Source organism: Rutidosis leptorrhynchoides, chromosome 10 (genome assembly GCF_046630445.1).
Source record: "Rutidosis leptorrhynchoides isolate AG116_Rl617_1_P2 chromosome 10, CSIRO_AGI_Rlap_v1, whole genome shotgun sequence".
Lineage (NCBI taxonomy): Eukaryota > Viridiplantae > Streptophyta > Magnoliopsida > Asterales > Asteraceae > Rutidosis > Rutidosis leptorrhynchoides.
In genome coordinates this window covers 257,510,484-257,526,204 of record NC_092342.1, presented here as the reverse complement: position 1 = coordinate 257,526,204, position 15,721 = coordinate 257,510,484, and the positions used below count along the sequence as shown (strand labels likewise).

At 38.8% G+C, this 15,721-nt stretch overlaps 1 non-coding gene across 1 annotated transcript; it reads right to left on the bottom strand.

The window, feature by feature from the left end:
* Positions 1 to 15,208: 15,208 nt before the first annotated feature.
* On the bottom strand, positions 15,209 to 15,315 carry LOC139874110 (small nucleolar RNA R71). The gene has a single exon (XR_011767814.1). It is a non-coding gene; the product is annotated as a small nucleolar RNA R71 (small nucleolar RNA).
* Positions 15,316 to 15,721: the final 406 nt, after the last annotated feature.

The following is a 15,721-nucleotide window of genomic DNA, read 5'->3' as shown; positions in this document are numbered from 1 at the left end:
TACGACTCAATGCATCAGCCACAACATTAGCCTTACCCGGGTGATACAAAAGGTCACAATCGTAATCATTCAACGTCTCAATCCATCTTCGTTGTCTCATGTTCAACTGTTTCTGATCGAGGATATGTTGAAGACTTTTGTGATCTGTGTACACAGTACTCTTGACCCCATACAAATAATGTCTCCAAATCTTAAGTGCAAAAACAACGGCCCCCAACTCCAAATCATGAGTTGTATAGTTCTGCTCGTGAATCTTCAACTGACGTGATGCGTACGCAATAACCTTCTTTCGTTGCATCAAAACGCAACCATAGCCTTGTCGAGATGCGTCACAATAAACAACAAAATCATCATTACCCTCCGGTAAAGACAATATCGGAGCGGTAGTCAGTTTCTTCTTCAAAATCTGAAAAGCATTCTCCTGTTCATCCTTCCACTCATACTTTTTCCCTTTATGCGTTAAAGCAGTCAGAGGTTTCGCTATACGAGAGAAATCCTGGATGAACCTTCGATAGTACCCTGCCAATCCTAAGAACTGACGAATTTGAGTAGGAGTTTTCGGGGTTTCCCACTTTTCAATCGCCTCAATTTTAGCAGGATCAACTTGTATTCCTTGTTTGCTAACAACGTGACCAAGGAACTGAACTTCTCTTAACCAAAAAGCACACTTAGAGAACTTAGCGTACAACTCTTCTTTCTTTAACAAATCAAGCACTAACCTCAAGTGTTCTTCGTGCTCTTCATCACTCTTAGAATAGATAAGGATGTCGTCGATGAAAACAATAACGAACTTGTCCAGATAGGGTCTACACACACGGTTCATGAGGTCCATGAACACAGCAGGTGCATTTGTCAATCCGAACGGCATAACAAGAAATTCAAAGTGACCGTAACGGGTGCGAAAAGCAGTTTTTGAAACATCAGATTCTTTAACACGCAACTGATGATAGCCAGAACGAAGATCAATTTTTGAATAAACAGAAGAACCCTGAAGCTGATCGAACAGATCATCAATTCTCGGAAGAGGATAACGATTTTTAACAGTGAGCTTATTCAGTTCACGATAATCAATGCATAAACGAAAAGAACCATCCTTCTTCTTAACAAACAGAACAGGAGCTCCCCAAGGGGACGAACTAGGACGAATAAAACCTTTGTCTATCAACTCACGGAGTTGACTTGACAATTCTTGAAGTTCAGAAGGCGCAAGACGATAAGGAGCACGTGCTACAGGAGCAGCACCGGGAACAAGATCAATTTGAAATTCTACCGCGCGTTGCGGCGGAAGGCCAGGTAAGTCATCGGGAAACACCTCGGGAAAATCCCTAACAATATGAACGTCACCAACGTTCTTAACTTCCTTACAAGGATCAACAACATGAGCAAGAATAGCATGACAGCCTTTGCGAAGATGTTTTCGAACTTTCATACAGCTAATAAGGTTTAACTGTGTGCATTTCTTATCTCCAAAGACCATCAGTGGCTCTCCAATCACATCAGTAATACGAATAGCCTTATCATAACAGACGATCTCGGCACGGTTCGCGGACAACCAATCCATACCAATAACAATATCAAAACTACCAAGTTCAATCGGTATCAAATCTATCTCGAAATCCCTACCACCCAGATTAATGTTACACTTACGATGTACAGTCTTAGCAGTAAGTTCCTTACCATTAGCTACTTCAACAACATAAGTATTGTCTAAGAGAGCTAACGGCGTTTTGATTCTCGGACTTAATTTACTCGACACGAAACTTAAATCAGCCCCTGAATCAAATAACACATAAACTGATAAATCATTGACTGAGAACGTACCAGTAACAAGCTTAGGATCTTCCTCCGCATCCTTAGCATTAATGTTGAACGCTCGGCCGCGTGCAGTCTCTGCAGTCTTCTTGTTGGGACAAGCATCTCGGAAATGCCCCGGCTTCCCACACTCATAACAAACCCTTGGATTACCTCCATTATTCGATTTCCCATTACCGTTACCGTTACCACCTCTATTACCAACATTATTATTATTACCACCAGTCGCGGGAGTAGCAGACCCCGGCAAAAGCACTGTACAATCTTTAGCAATGTGCCCTTGCTTAGAGCACCTCTTACAAGTAACTGTGCAGTAACCATCATGAACTTTATAGCAACGAGGACACACACGCTGATTTCTGTTGTTAGCACCTGAGGTATCCTGTTTCTTCTGCTGATTTTGGTTTTGATTGCGGTTGTTATCCCACTTTCGTTTCCCATTATCAGCCTTCTTGACAGCCTCCTCACTACTTTCGACAACTGTAGTCTTGCTTCTTCTCAACACCTTGTCATTAAGTTTGTGGGCCATAGACATAGCTGCCTCAATAGTCTGGGGTTCACTGGACTCAACCCCGTGTTCAATCTTCTCGGACAAACCATCAATGTAAGCCTCAATTTTGCGGTCCTCATCCGCATAAACCCTAGGACACAGCAAAGTTAACTCGAAAAAACCTTCGTTCATAGGCATCTAACTCGGTGCCATGCATTTTCAAATTCTTGAGCTCAACCTCTAGCTTCTTAAGCTCACCCCGAGGTCTATAGCGGGTGATCAATCTTTCCTTAAAATCATTCCAGGCCAAACCATAAGCTACATCGCTTCCCAAACTACTAACCAGATTGTTCCACCATGTCAAGGCACTATCCTTGAGAGTGCAACTAGCGAAACTAACTTTGTCCTCTTCACGGACCCGACTGACCCTGAAAATAGATTCGATTTTCTCGAACCAACGAGTAAGCCCTATTGGTCCTTCCGTACCACTGAATTCTTGAGGTCGACCAGCCATAAAAGTTTTGTGGGAGCATCCCACGTTGTTGTTCACATTGGCGTTAACATCAGCATTTGCTGCCATAGCAGCAGCAATTCCTTCATTGATCAGGCGTTGCATACGCGCTTCAGTGGACTCTCTTGGAGGCATGATCTTCAAAATAGAATAACACATCCGTTAGTACCAAGAATAATACTAGTGTCATAAAGGAATAGATCAAAACACGAAAAGACTAACCATTAAGATATTAGTCAACTAACACTATGAGTAATAACATGACAGTTATGATTGTTATAGAAATAACCATCACATGCATACATATTTTATGATAACATCATACAACATACATAGCACCTAACATACATGAACATATATTACGCATAATATAACATGCCAAGAGCCACAACATCAGAAATAAAACATGATAATGATAATAGATGTCATAAAAATAACCATCCATACATAATGAAAATATCCCATAACAAAATCTTAATAAAATCCTCGGCAAAACACCGTACATAACCCAAAATGTATGTATAAAAAGGATATTAAGTCTGATGAAATAGATAATCAATATGAATAATCACATCACATTCGCTTAGAGCGGGTGTGATAAGCTGGTCCAGCATGAGTCTCAGCAGGATCCTCATACTTACGCAACTTCCCTTTCACAACATCCAACTCTTCCTTCAACACACGAACAGTGCTCTCGAGAGCCTCGAACTTAGCATTAACTTCTCGATCACGCTTGCGGTTCGCATCCTCAACCCTATGCTTGAAAGTGACAAAGTTACGCATGTCGGCACGGATCTCGTCCATAACTTCATTATGTGGCAAGGTGCGCAAACAATCACTAAGGGCGTTAATACGTGTCACCTCATTATAAGCCCGGTTCATATGAGTAATGGTAGAAAAATAGTAATGAACAGGATCATCGATCTCCGGTTGATTAGCACGACGTCTAGCAGGAGACGGTGGAGCAGGAGCAGCAACAGAGTTATCGCTCGAAGTCGACATCTGCAAACAGCAAAACCGCAAACCATATACCAAAAGATATGAAAGCTAATAATATAACTTATACGAAATGAAATGCATAATAATGCTATAGCAAAATGGTCGGGCTGTAGACTAGACTCTAATGCACCCTAATAACCACGGGTTGACCACATTAAGACCGCCTAGTTCCCTACAACCAGAGCTCTGATACCACATGTGACGACCCCGTCAAAACACTTAACGGATCCGTCAGTTGGTCCCACAGCTTGATCGGACTTAAATGAATTAAATAAACAAAGTTGCATTCTTTTATTTCAAAATATTCCCCAAAAAGGAAACAAACCAAATTAAGTAGTTTGAAAACCAACCAACCATAATATGAGACCAAAAGTTGACACAAAACATTGCCAACAAACCCACAATTTAAATTATCCAAAATAGAATGCAAACTTAAGTTTCATAAATTGTTTCATAAAATCTGCCCAAATGCATGCAGACTCTTCTAACGACAGCGGAAGCATCAAATAACTCAAGTACCTGTGAAAACATGCAAGTAAACTGTCAACACAAAGGTTGAGTGAATTATAGGTTTAAATAAATAAGTAAACTTTAGACCACAAGATTTAAAAATGTTAGAAAACATTAAACATTATTCCATTAGCAATGAGCCACCTGGTAACCACTTAACCCTTTATTTACCCTTGCCAAACACAATAAAAATATACACTTGGACAGTGTATCTACAACAAATTATGAAGTACTAAACATTCCGATTATAAATTGCTAGCGCGACTAGCTCGAAATGGGGTTGTCAAACCCGATAGATCTATCCGTAGGATTCGCGTTCACCGGTAGAAACCAATGATTACAGTTACCAGACTAGGGAATATTTTTGTCCAACTCACAATGAATAATTAAATTTAACTGTTACTTGTGTCTAAACGTAAATAAAAATCTGCATGTAATCACATCCCAAAAATATACTTTGAAAAGTATGTAAAAACGGGACTATAACTCACCTTAAATAGCAACTGAAGAAATCTCACAAACAAGCGAACAGCACGTAAAGTAAAGTGATCAAGAAAGATCACAACGCCGACCTATAAATAAAGCAGGTCGAAATAAATAACTAACTTAGGCCAAGTCTTAGTATGATAGCTATTGTACATGTTGCAAGTAGGCATAGAACATTACTCAACAAGCGTCGGTTTGATTGGAACAGCATAAGGACACACACTTTCTATTTTTAGAAAGTTTCTATTTTTGGAAAGTTTCTATTTTTGGAAAGTTTCTATTTTTGGAAAGTTTTGAAGTTAGGAAAGTTTCCTTATTTAGAAAGTCAACAGAAGTCAACTGAAAGTCAAAGTCAACCGAAAGTCAACTCAAAAGTCAACCTTGGTCAAACCTAGTCAACATTAATTTTAAAAGTGTAAGTTATAATAATAACATAGGTTATAATGTTATTTAAAGTCAAAAGTGTATAATAATGTCTTAACATAAGTTTAATTAAATAAAATGAATTGTTAAAGTTAATATAAGTTGAAATGTTATAATTAGTATAACATAAGTATTTAATTAATTAATTAAATATTAATCATAATATAAATATTATTAATTTATAATAAATTTTAAATCATATCATAAGTATTATTAATTAATAATGAATTATTAATCATATCATAAGTTTCTAATTAAAATTATTAAATCATAAGTATTTAATAATTAAGTCATAATTAAATAATAATTAAGTCTTATAATAATTAAATAATTATTTAATATTTATTATAAGTCTTTTAATAATTTCTCAAAAACAAAATTAATACTTATCATAAGTATTTTCCTTTAATAATAAAAGTATTACTAATCATAAGTTTAATTAAAATGTTAATTAAATTATAATTAATAATTAAATGATATAATAAATATTTATATCATATGTTTTAAATAATAATAATTACTTCTTTTATCTTAAGTAATTAATTAATAATGAATTCCATAAATTTTATCATAAGTTTAATCATTAACCATAAGTTTTAAGTTTAAAAGTTCGCCGGGTCGTATCTTGAGCCCCGGGTGTCGGTTTCGGGCAAGCCACATATGCAACTTCACCTACTCAAACCACCCGACACATTTATGAACTCAAGAACACTCCAAGAACAGTCCCTAAGTCGTGCATATCAGCCATGACTTCAATTGGGAAATCATTTTAATCAAAACAGTAATTCGGGCAAAACGGGTGAACCGTGGCTCGGATTTAGGTGACCCGAACATGAATATTCGTCTCACCATCAGTCCTAACCAAATAACACACCCTAAAGACACCAAGGATGGTCACAAAGTCGAACCCAACCTTGTTCATGCCAAGAACACCTTTCAATCTTTAACAAAAACCAAATTAAGCGTATCTAGGGCTCCGGGAATCGAAACGACATGAATCCGGAGTCTAAAGTTAATGTCTTGATGAGAGGAACTCATTTATGTACTTTATTTTAACATTCATATCAGTTATAAAGTCAGAATATACGTTTCAAACTGCTGTCCAAAATTTACAAACCGAAAACATGAACAAACGAGTAATTCTACGCATCCAAACAACATTACAACAACTTATACATATCATACTAATCATATAACATCAAAATACAGAAAAATAAATAAAAATGAAAAGATCTAGGGTTAGGGTTTATACCCTAATCAAGAATCAAAGTATATGATCGCGTAGAGAACGGAGAGAGGAACACGATGGTGTTAATTGATTTATGATCCAAGCTACAATTTTAGATGATGATGGTGGTTTAGGGTGGTGATGGTGACGGTACAAAGAGGGAGGGGGGAGAGAGTTTGAGAGAAAAAAAAATAGAATTTAGGTTTTGTGATAATGAGATGAAAATAGCAAAAGAGGAAAACAAGGAGCCAACACTCCCTCCCCTTGGGAGTGTTCGGCTGATTTGGTGAGGGGGTGGGCCCCTTAGTGGGCCAACTTGTCCAACATTGAAAAGCGTGCATTTCCTGATGGCCCGAAAGCCCGTACGAAGCCCGAAACGCGAAAACACGCTTACGCGATTAAAAATCCGGAAGGATAACAAACGCGCGACGAAAAATAAATATAAATACACCTAATAATAATATGACCTTAAAATATCATATTTAAAATATTTAGGATTTAAAAATCCCGAAAGCTCGACCGTTGATTTAAAAACCGAAAAGATTTGCCGGATGGAAATCCGCGGAACGTAGAAACGTATAATTTAAAATATGAATACATATATCCACATAACACATAATAATTATTATATATATATTATTACAAAAATAATAATATAGGTCATGGAAATGACGTGGCACACTAACAGTTAACGGTCGTTAAATAATTTAACAGAAAAAGATAACGGAAAAAGTAGGGTCGTGACAGAAGATGATTTCAAGCCATCAGTTCAGAGGCAAAGAAGGGTCAACCCTATGATTCAAGAAGTCGTCAAGAAAGAAGTAATCAAACTTCTGGACGCCGGTCTGATCTATCCAATCTCTGATTCACCATGGGTCTGTCATGTTCAAGTGGTACCCAAAAAGGGAGGGACGACCGTAATTCAAAATGAGAATAATGAACTTATTCCAACTCGGGAAGTTACCGGTTGGAGGCTTTGCATAGATTATCGTAAATTAAACGATGCAACCCGGAAGGATCATTTTCCATTACCTTTCATTGATCAAATGTTGGAACGTCTATCAGGAAATGAGTACTACTATTTCCTAGAAGGTTTTTTCGGCTACTTTCAAATTCCCCTCGATCCAAAAGACCAAGAAAAAACAACCTTCACCTGTCCTTATGGAATATTTGCCTATCGACGTATGCCCTTTGGGTTATGCAATGCACCAGCTACATTTCAGCGATGCATGGTAGCAATATTCTACGACATGATTGAACGTTGTATGGAAGTCTTCATGGACGACTTCTCAGTCTTTGGCAGTACCTTTGATTCATGCCTATTAAACCTTGACATGATGCTCATCCGGTGTGAAGAGTCAAATTTAGTTCTTAATTGGGAAAAATGTCACTTCATGGTAAAAGAAGGGATAGTTTTAGGACATAAGATCTCTAAAGCAGGAATAGAAGTTGATAAGGCTAAGATTGAGACCATCACTAAACTTCCAGAACCTACCACGGTAAGAGCAATAAGGAGTTTCCTAGGACACGCTGGTTTCTACCGACGTTTCATTAAGGATTTTTCAAAGGTCACACAACCTCTCACTCACCTCTTAGGAAAGGAAGTCCCGTTTATCTTCAATGAAGAATGTCGAAAAGCATTCAACTATCTGAAAGAATAGCTAACACATGCACCGATCATGATAGCTCCTAATTGGAGTCTACCATTTGAGATCATGTGTGATGCGAGCAATTTCGCAGTTGGATCAGTGCTAGGACAACGGGTAGAAAAACACTTTCATCCAATCTATTACGCAAGCAAAACCTTAACTGGAGCTCAAGAGAATTACACTACCACGGAGAAGGAGCTGCTAGCCGTAGTATTCGCCTTCGAAAAATTTCGTTCCTATCTTATCTTGTCCAAGACTACGGTCTATACAGATCATCCAGCCCTCAAATATCTATTCACTAAGCAAGATGCGAAACCAAGACTCCTATGATGGATCTTACTCCTTCAAGAATTCGACATCGAGATTAAAGACAAGAAAGGAGCAGAAAACGTCGCAACAGATCATCTTAGTCGTTTGGAAAACCCAACGATGGAAAAACTTGCAGAATAAGATATCAGAGATAAATTCCCGGAAGAACAGCTTATGAGTTTAGGACAAACTCACATAGGATCACAGTTTAATGACACTCCTTGGTATGCCGACATGGCCAACTACCTAGTTGCCGGAGTAGTACAAAAGGACATGAGTACCTCCCGGAGAAGGAAGTTCTTCAGGGATGCCAAGTACTACTACTGGGTAGATCCTTACCTATTTAGAATTTGCCCTGATCAGATAATCAGGAGGTGCGTAGATGAGAAGCAAGCAGCAGGGATTCTTCACCAATGTCACCATGGACCAACTGGAGGTCATCATGGAGCAAATTTAACCGCAAGGAAAGTCTACGAATCAGGATTCTATTGGCCATCTATATTTCGAGATGAACAAGGGCTTGTAAAGCGTTGCGACGCATGCCAAAGACAAGGCAATATCTCTATGAAGAACGAGATGCCTTGGACTAATATCCAAGCTTGCGAGATCTTCGATATATGGGGATTAGACTTCATGGGCCCATTCCCTAAATCTAACAGGAAATAATATGTCCTCGTAGCAGTAGATTACGTCTCCAGATGGGTTGTAGCTCAAGCATTTCCAACTAATGATGCCAAAGTCGTCACAAATTTCCTGAAGAGACTATTCTGTAGATTTGGAGCTCCCCGTGCGATAATAAGTGATAGAGGCACACACTTATGTAACACTCAGTTTATGAAGGTGATGCAACAATACGGAGTTACCCACAAGATGTCCACTGCCTATCATCCGCAGACCAACGAACAAGCAGAGGTCACGAACAGAGCACTCAAAAGAATCTTAGAACGCATTGTCGACCATCATGGAAATAAATGGGCCGAGAAGCTAGATGATGCTCTGTGGGCATTTCGGACTGCTTACAAGAATCCTCTAGGAACTACACCCTACCGAATGATCTATGGAAAAGCTTGTCACCTTCCGTTAGAACTCGAATACAAAGCTCTCTGGGCGCTGAAGACCTGCAACCTCGATCCCTCAGTTACCGGAAGACATAGAAAAATGCCATTGAACGAACTCGCCGAATAAAGAGACCAAGCATATGAAACGTCATACATCTACAAGGAACGAACGAAACTTACACATGATGCCAAATTAATCCCTACAAAGTTCGTCCCTGGAGATAAAGTTATTCTCTTCAATTCTCGGTTCAAGAAGTTCGCGGGAAAATTTAGATCCAGATGGAGTGGCCCATACAAAGTTGTACACGCTTTTCCACACGGAGCCGTGGAGTTGGAAGGACCTACTGGTAATTTCAAAGTCAATGGCCACTGGTTGAAAGCCTATTTAGAAGACCATGATAAGGAGGAGCACCTCTTCTCCTTCAATCCATTCTGAAGATCTGACAAGGAAAAGGCGAGCTGTAACGACTTGATAAACAAAGTGCTCTTGGGAGGCACCCCTTGCTTATCCTTTTTCTTATTATTTTCTTTTTAAATTACTTTCAGTTTTAAGATATTATTTCTGTACTAACAAACTAAGCGCCATACTTGCGCTTAGTGCTTACAAGTTTGTTGAATGTGTTTAGGCGCAATGCCAAGTTCAGGAGCATCAACTTACATTCTCGTTCGCAGGAGGAGGACTCCTGTAGTCTACTCATCCGTAAGAAGTGCTGATCAGAACAGGCCATCAACAGGGCAATTAGGCAAAAGGAGATTAGTATTAGAGAGCGTTGAGGAAGACATCGGCACAGCATCGCCATCTCCTCCCGTCTGATGATCTAGACGTCTAACCAGGAGACCGGTCGAGCATACACGGTTGCCAGATGTGCATGAGGCTCAGATGGTGATTCATTACGGAGCTACTTTGAGTGACCCTGATGTTGCATGGGCACTACTCAGAGATCAGCAGAGCCTTTACAAAGCTCTAAGAGCATACCTCCGGCGTGAGGGGATACCACGCACTCTGGGCCCATCTTCATTTAGGCTAGCACGCCGTGTTCAGCCGACATGACAGTCTACGCCCGGGCATTCCACACCAGCTTCAGTTCACTCTGTTGCCATGCCTGCACATGCTACTCCTACTCTCATCGTGCCGCCTGCCCCAGTTACAGAGCCAGTTCCAGTTGCTGAGTTGCCAGAGGGTTGTCATTTAGTCACTATTCCTATTTCAGTGGAGCCGCCAACGGCCCAGGCATTTGAGATCACTGGGAGCATGCCTGACGAGGAACTTTTCCCAGACTTATCCCACCTGGAGATACCGACAGACTTATGTCTAGAGTCTTTACTAGGCCCTGAGATGGATATAGGGTAGCCTTTCGAGCACATGCCAAACCTGGAGGATGACGTTTTCAGATACTTTGCAGAGCCGACACACATTGACCAGGATAGTATCCCATAGACTACTTTATCTTTATTTTATGTTTTAGTTTTTTTTTCTTTTTGAAGCATTGTATAAAAAGTTATATATAGTGGAAATGCTGCCTTTCTCTTTTTGTTCTTCATGCATAAATATTATTAAAAGAGACTGGTATGTAGGAGATGGACGTAGGAAGGCCCAGCACTAGGAAAGTTAACACGACCATCGGGAAGTAATCCTTCCTCAAACCTATTTCAATTATAACGCACTAAAATCTCTAAGTGTGGGGTAACCCCCGCAACCAACTTAGAATTTTAGAAGTCATGTCCTTAATAGCATAAATATTCTTTCTAAGAGAACATTAGAGACAATGTTCTTCTAAGTGTGGGGTAATGGGTAAGGTTTTTAAGGTCGAAAGTTTTAAAGTCAAGTAACCATAAAATGCCGGGTTTTGAAAAATTCTTTTGTCCAAAAGTAATTAAGCAATGGATATTGGGTAATTTTGAAAAATTCTTACTTTGTTTTTGTCCAAAAGATCTAATAAAATTACTAGAAATCGGTTTTCGAAACATTTATTAGAATGGAACGATTAAGCTAAAACTAATGTTTTGTGTCAAAAGATTTCTTTTAAGAAAATATGTAAAAGGCTACGCATGATCAAGCACGACCCCTACTCTAAAAAGTGAGGAATCTTGGACCCAAAGTATCTGTATGACCCATCAAATCTACAGTACTTTGTTATTTCAATTGATGAACGTGCCGGTGTACGGTTCAAGTTAGAACTTGGTTCAGTCATACTTTTCAAGGCCAATGGTTAGTGAGCGCCATACATGGTGCAGGTGCGATACTCCTTCCGAAATCATTCTGAATAGAGAAGACAAAAAGCCATCCGTTTCTGTTTCCACTCCACGTATTTCAACCCGACCAACTCACATAAAGAGTTGATGTATCAGAAATATTCACCCCAAATTCACTCCCAAAATACACTATTCACATTTCATTCCCCTTTCCATTCACCAAAGATCCAGAGATCAATGAAGAGATAGATCGATGAAATTTGCTTTAAAAGCATTAGTCGAAAGATTCTGAACCCCTGATTATTTTTGATAGGTCAAAGACCTATTTTCAGTGGATTATCACTTCCTCTCTGGGCACCAGGAACGAAAGACAAAAGTTATAAAGAAAGGGTATGCCGAAAAAAAAATGATGAAAGAGCAAAGAGCAAAGTCTCTAATAAGGCAAAAAGAAACCCAAGGAGATGCCCCTGAAGAAGAATGAAGGAAGAGCAAAAGAAAATTCTAGACAAAGTCTTAGCATAATCCGCCTCTTTCGAAGAAAACCTTTACGGAATTCTCAGCCATTATCTATCCAAAATGGGTACTCTGAAGAATCAAAGTCTATCAATTCTCTCAAAATCAAAAGATCTGGATACCTTTCACCAAAACTTATAAATTTCCAACCAAACCCTATAACCCGTCTTCCTCTTGAAAGAATGCTTAGGAAGAATATCAGTGCCGTCCTTACTTAACCGGTGGAGATATCGATGCTTTACCAAGCTTATGATGAGAACTGTTACACGACTGGCTTCTGAGCGACAATACAATTAGAATAAGACACCCTAAACACTTGAGTGATATGAGTGATCCGTCAGTGAGAAGCCTGATCATGTATACTCTACATCTGAGAGTTGGAAAGTACGCCTTTTTCCACTATGTACGCAATTGAAATCTAGCGACCAAATCATCAAAGTTCGAAACTTTTTCTAACACTTTCGAAAGATGAACCGACTTCTGATGAAGGCATAATAAAAAGATCTACGGGTAGGGCAAGTAAGAATCTATTAGAAAGATCCCGATATTCCCGCTTTCTTGCTTGAGGACAAGAAAATATAAGTGTGGGGTATTTGATATCGGGCAAAAAGTCACGTTTTTACCCCCTAAATCAGGCCCTAAAACAATAAAGATTAAAACTTTGTCGGCAAAATTATCGTTTTTTCGGTTGATTTTGTGGATTAAGTAATTACAAAGGCGCTGCAAAAAGAATCAAGTAAAACGGAGCTAAAACGAAGATTCTAGAGCGAAAACGGTGAAAGACATGAAATCAAGTTACGATCCAGTGAATCAGGCCCTGATCAGCAAGCCATACGGCCTGCCATATGGCCTGCCACTATGGAAACGGCCTGCCAGATACGTGCCATCACACGAGCCACCAAACGGCTTGCCAAGCATACAGCCTTCCAAATACGGCCTGCCATACGGCCTGCCAAACGGCCTGCCAGGCGTATTTGGCAGAATTCCAAGTCTATTTAAAGGGGCTTTCTCCATCCATTCCAAGACACACTCAACTTGCAATACAATTTATATTTTCAATATTTTTAGGTAGTTTTTAGTAGTAGTTAGCTTAGCTTTTATTTTCCGGAGGATATCCCGGCGAGTCCCTGCGATTCCGGGCAGATTAGTTCGGCTTTTTCAGGTTTTATTCTAAAAGCTTGTCTTTTGTATTAAACATGTATTCTTATCTTTTATGTTTAATAATACGTTTTGATATTGCCATGATAGCTTAATTTATCTGTATGTTGCAATGAAAGAAGTTTGGGTTAGCGTAATTATGTTAATTTAGTACGGTTACTGTTATAATACTGAATTAGGAAGTCTGATAGATTTGTATGCTAGCATCTTAAGGATTGACCAACTTAGGTTGTGATCAGGACTTGTCCACCGATATGAAATTAGCTACTTCATAGGATTAAGACCCCTGGTTATACTGTATCTAAAGATTCTATGAACTCGGTATGGCCGAAGTTCCCGAGAGGCATCTAATGCACTTTTAGGACACGGAACCTAGGAATTGAGACATGAATGACCTAGTATGCCTATTGACTGTTCCGAAGAGACCTCTTAGGAGCTGTTAAGATCTAGTTAGTGCCTTCACTGTATGGCCCAAGCCTATTGCATGTTCTTGTCTGATTGCTGCCCTAGGTCTTAGTCATGCCAACTGTTTAGGTACTTATTAGGTTTCTATCTGCTTTACTATCAGTATATTAACTGTAATGCTGTATAATGTTTGATTTGTTGTGATCTCATTAGTATGATGTAATGGTTGTTAGTTTTAATTTCAGGTTTTGCCAACTTAAACCGACGGACTCCTTCTGTTTGTGATCAGTGTTCAATCAACACGGCACATTGTTATTTAGTTATCTAAACTGATAACGAGGGTTAGGATTAGAGCTTAACTCACTAATAAACCTAGTACTCTGCTGAGGATAACCTCCGAGGTATTGTTATACTTCAGTTATACGACCAAGTGACATACTTCTCACTGCTCAAAGAGAACTCCGAGAGTTCAGAGATAAGTAAGTCTGTGTAATTGGCTTATCCAACCAGATCAACATCAATCCAAGCATAGTCTTAACATAAGCATAATTACCTTTCCCTAACCAATACTGATATATTGGTCAACATTTTCTTGATCTGCATACTCCAGATATCCTCCCACTTTATTTACTTTTTCTGCATTTAGGACCTTTAGCTAAAATCAACTACTATATTTTATCCAGGTAATTTAACTAAAAGATGATTATCCACTTGATCTTCAATTCGTTAATCAGCATAAAATTCGACACTAGGTTAACTTACACCTTCTACACCTTAGAAAGTAAAGTAAATTTAGGCCCCAAAAAATATAAATAAACGAAGACGCTGTGTGCTACCGAATCGGACACTGTGCGACCTAACGACACCGCACAAAATAAAAACCGTCCGTTAGAGGCATATCATACTCCAATTCAAATTTTTGATAATCCATTTTTTGAACCCGACCTCACAATTGAGAATTCGGAGGATATTCAGGGACAATTCAGAGATCCTGAACCACTAATCATTCCTGCTGATATTGTAGAGGAAGAAACCATTAAATCAGAATCCCTTAATGATTCAGATTCAACAAATTCAATCATGGAAAATCTGAAACCTCTAAGTATGGAAGACCGAATGAGAGCTAAACGCACTAGCCAAGGTCACACAATTACTCAACCAGACATTAATGCGTCAGATTATGAAATCAAAGGACAAATCCTACACATGGTAACTAATCAATGCCAATTTAGTGGTACGCCGAAGGAAGATCCAAACGAACATCTTCGAACCTTTAATAGGATCTGTACTTTATTTAAAATTAGAGAATTGGAGGATGAACAGATATATCTCATGTTATTTCACTAGACTTTAAAGGGAGAAGCCAAAGATTGGTTAGAATCGTTACCTGAAGGGGTGATTGATACATGGGACGTTTTAGTTGAAAATTTTCTTAAAAAATTCTTTCCGGCATCTAAAGCCGTAAGACTTCAAGGAGAAATTGTTACGTTCACACAAAAGTCAAATGAAACTTTATATGAGGCATGGACAAGATTTGGAAAATTGTTGAGAGGATGTCCGCAACATGGTTTAGACACTTATCAAATAGTACAAATATTCTACCAAGGATGCAACATCACTACAAGAAAATACATCGATATAGCAGCTGGTGGTTCTATTATGAAGAAAATCGCAATTGAAGCTTACAAAATTATTGATAACACTGCTTCCCACTCACATGAGTGGCATCAAGAAAAAGATATCGGTAGATCATCTAAAGCGGCTAGAGCCGATTCTAGCCATGACTTTGATTCCATTTCCGCAATGATAGATGCTGTCGAGAGACGAATGGAAAAGATGACTAAAGATATTCACTCAATAAGAATTAGTTGTGAGCAGTGTGGAGGACCACATTTGACAAAAGATTGTCTTAGTATTGAACAAACAATGGAACAAAGAGAGAATGTTTCATACATGAACCAAAGGCCTGTAAATAAT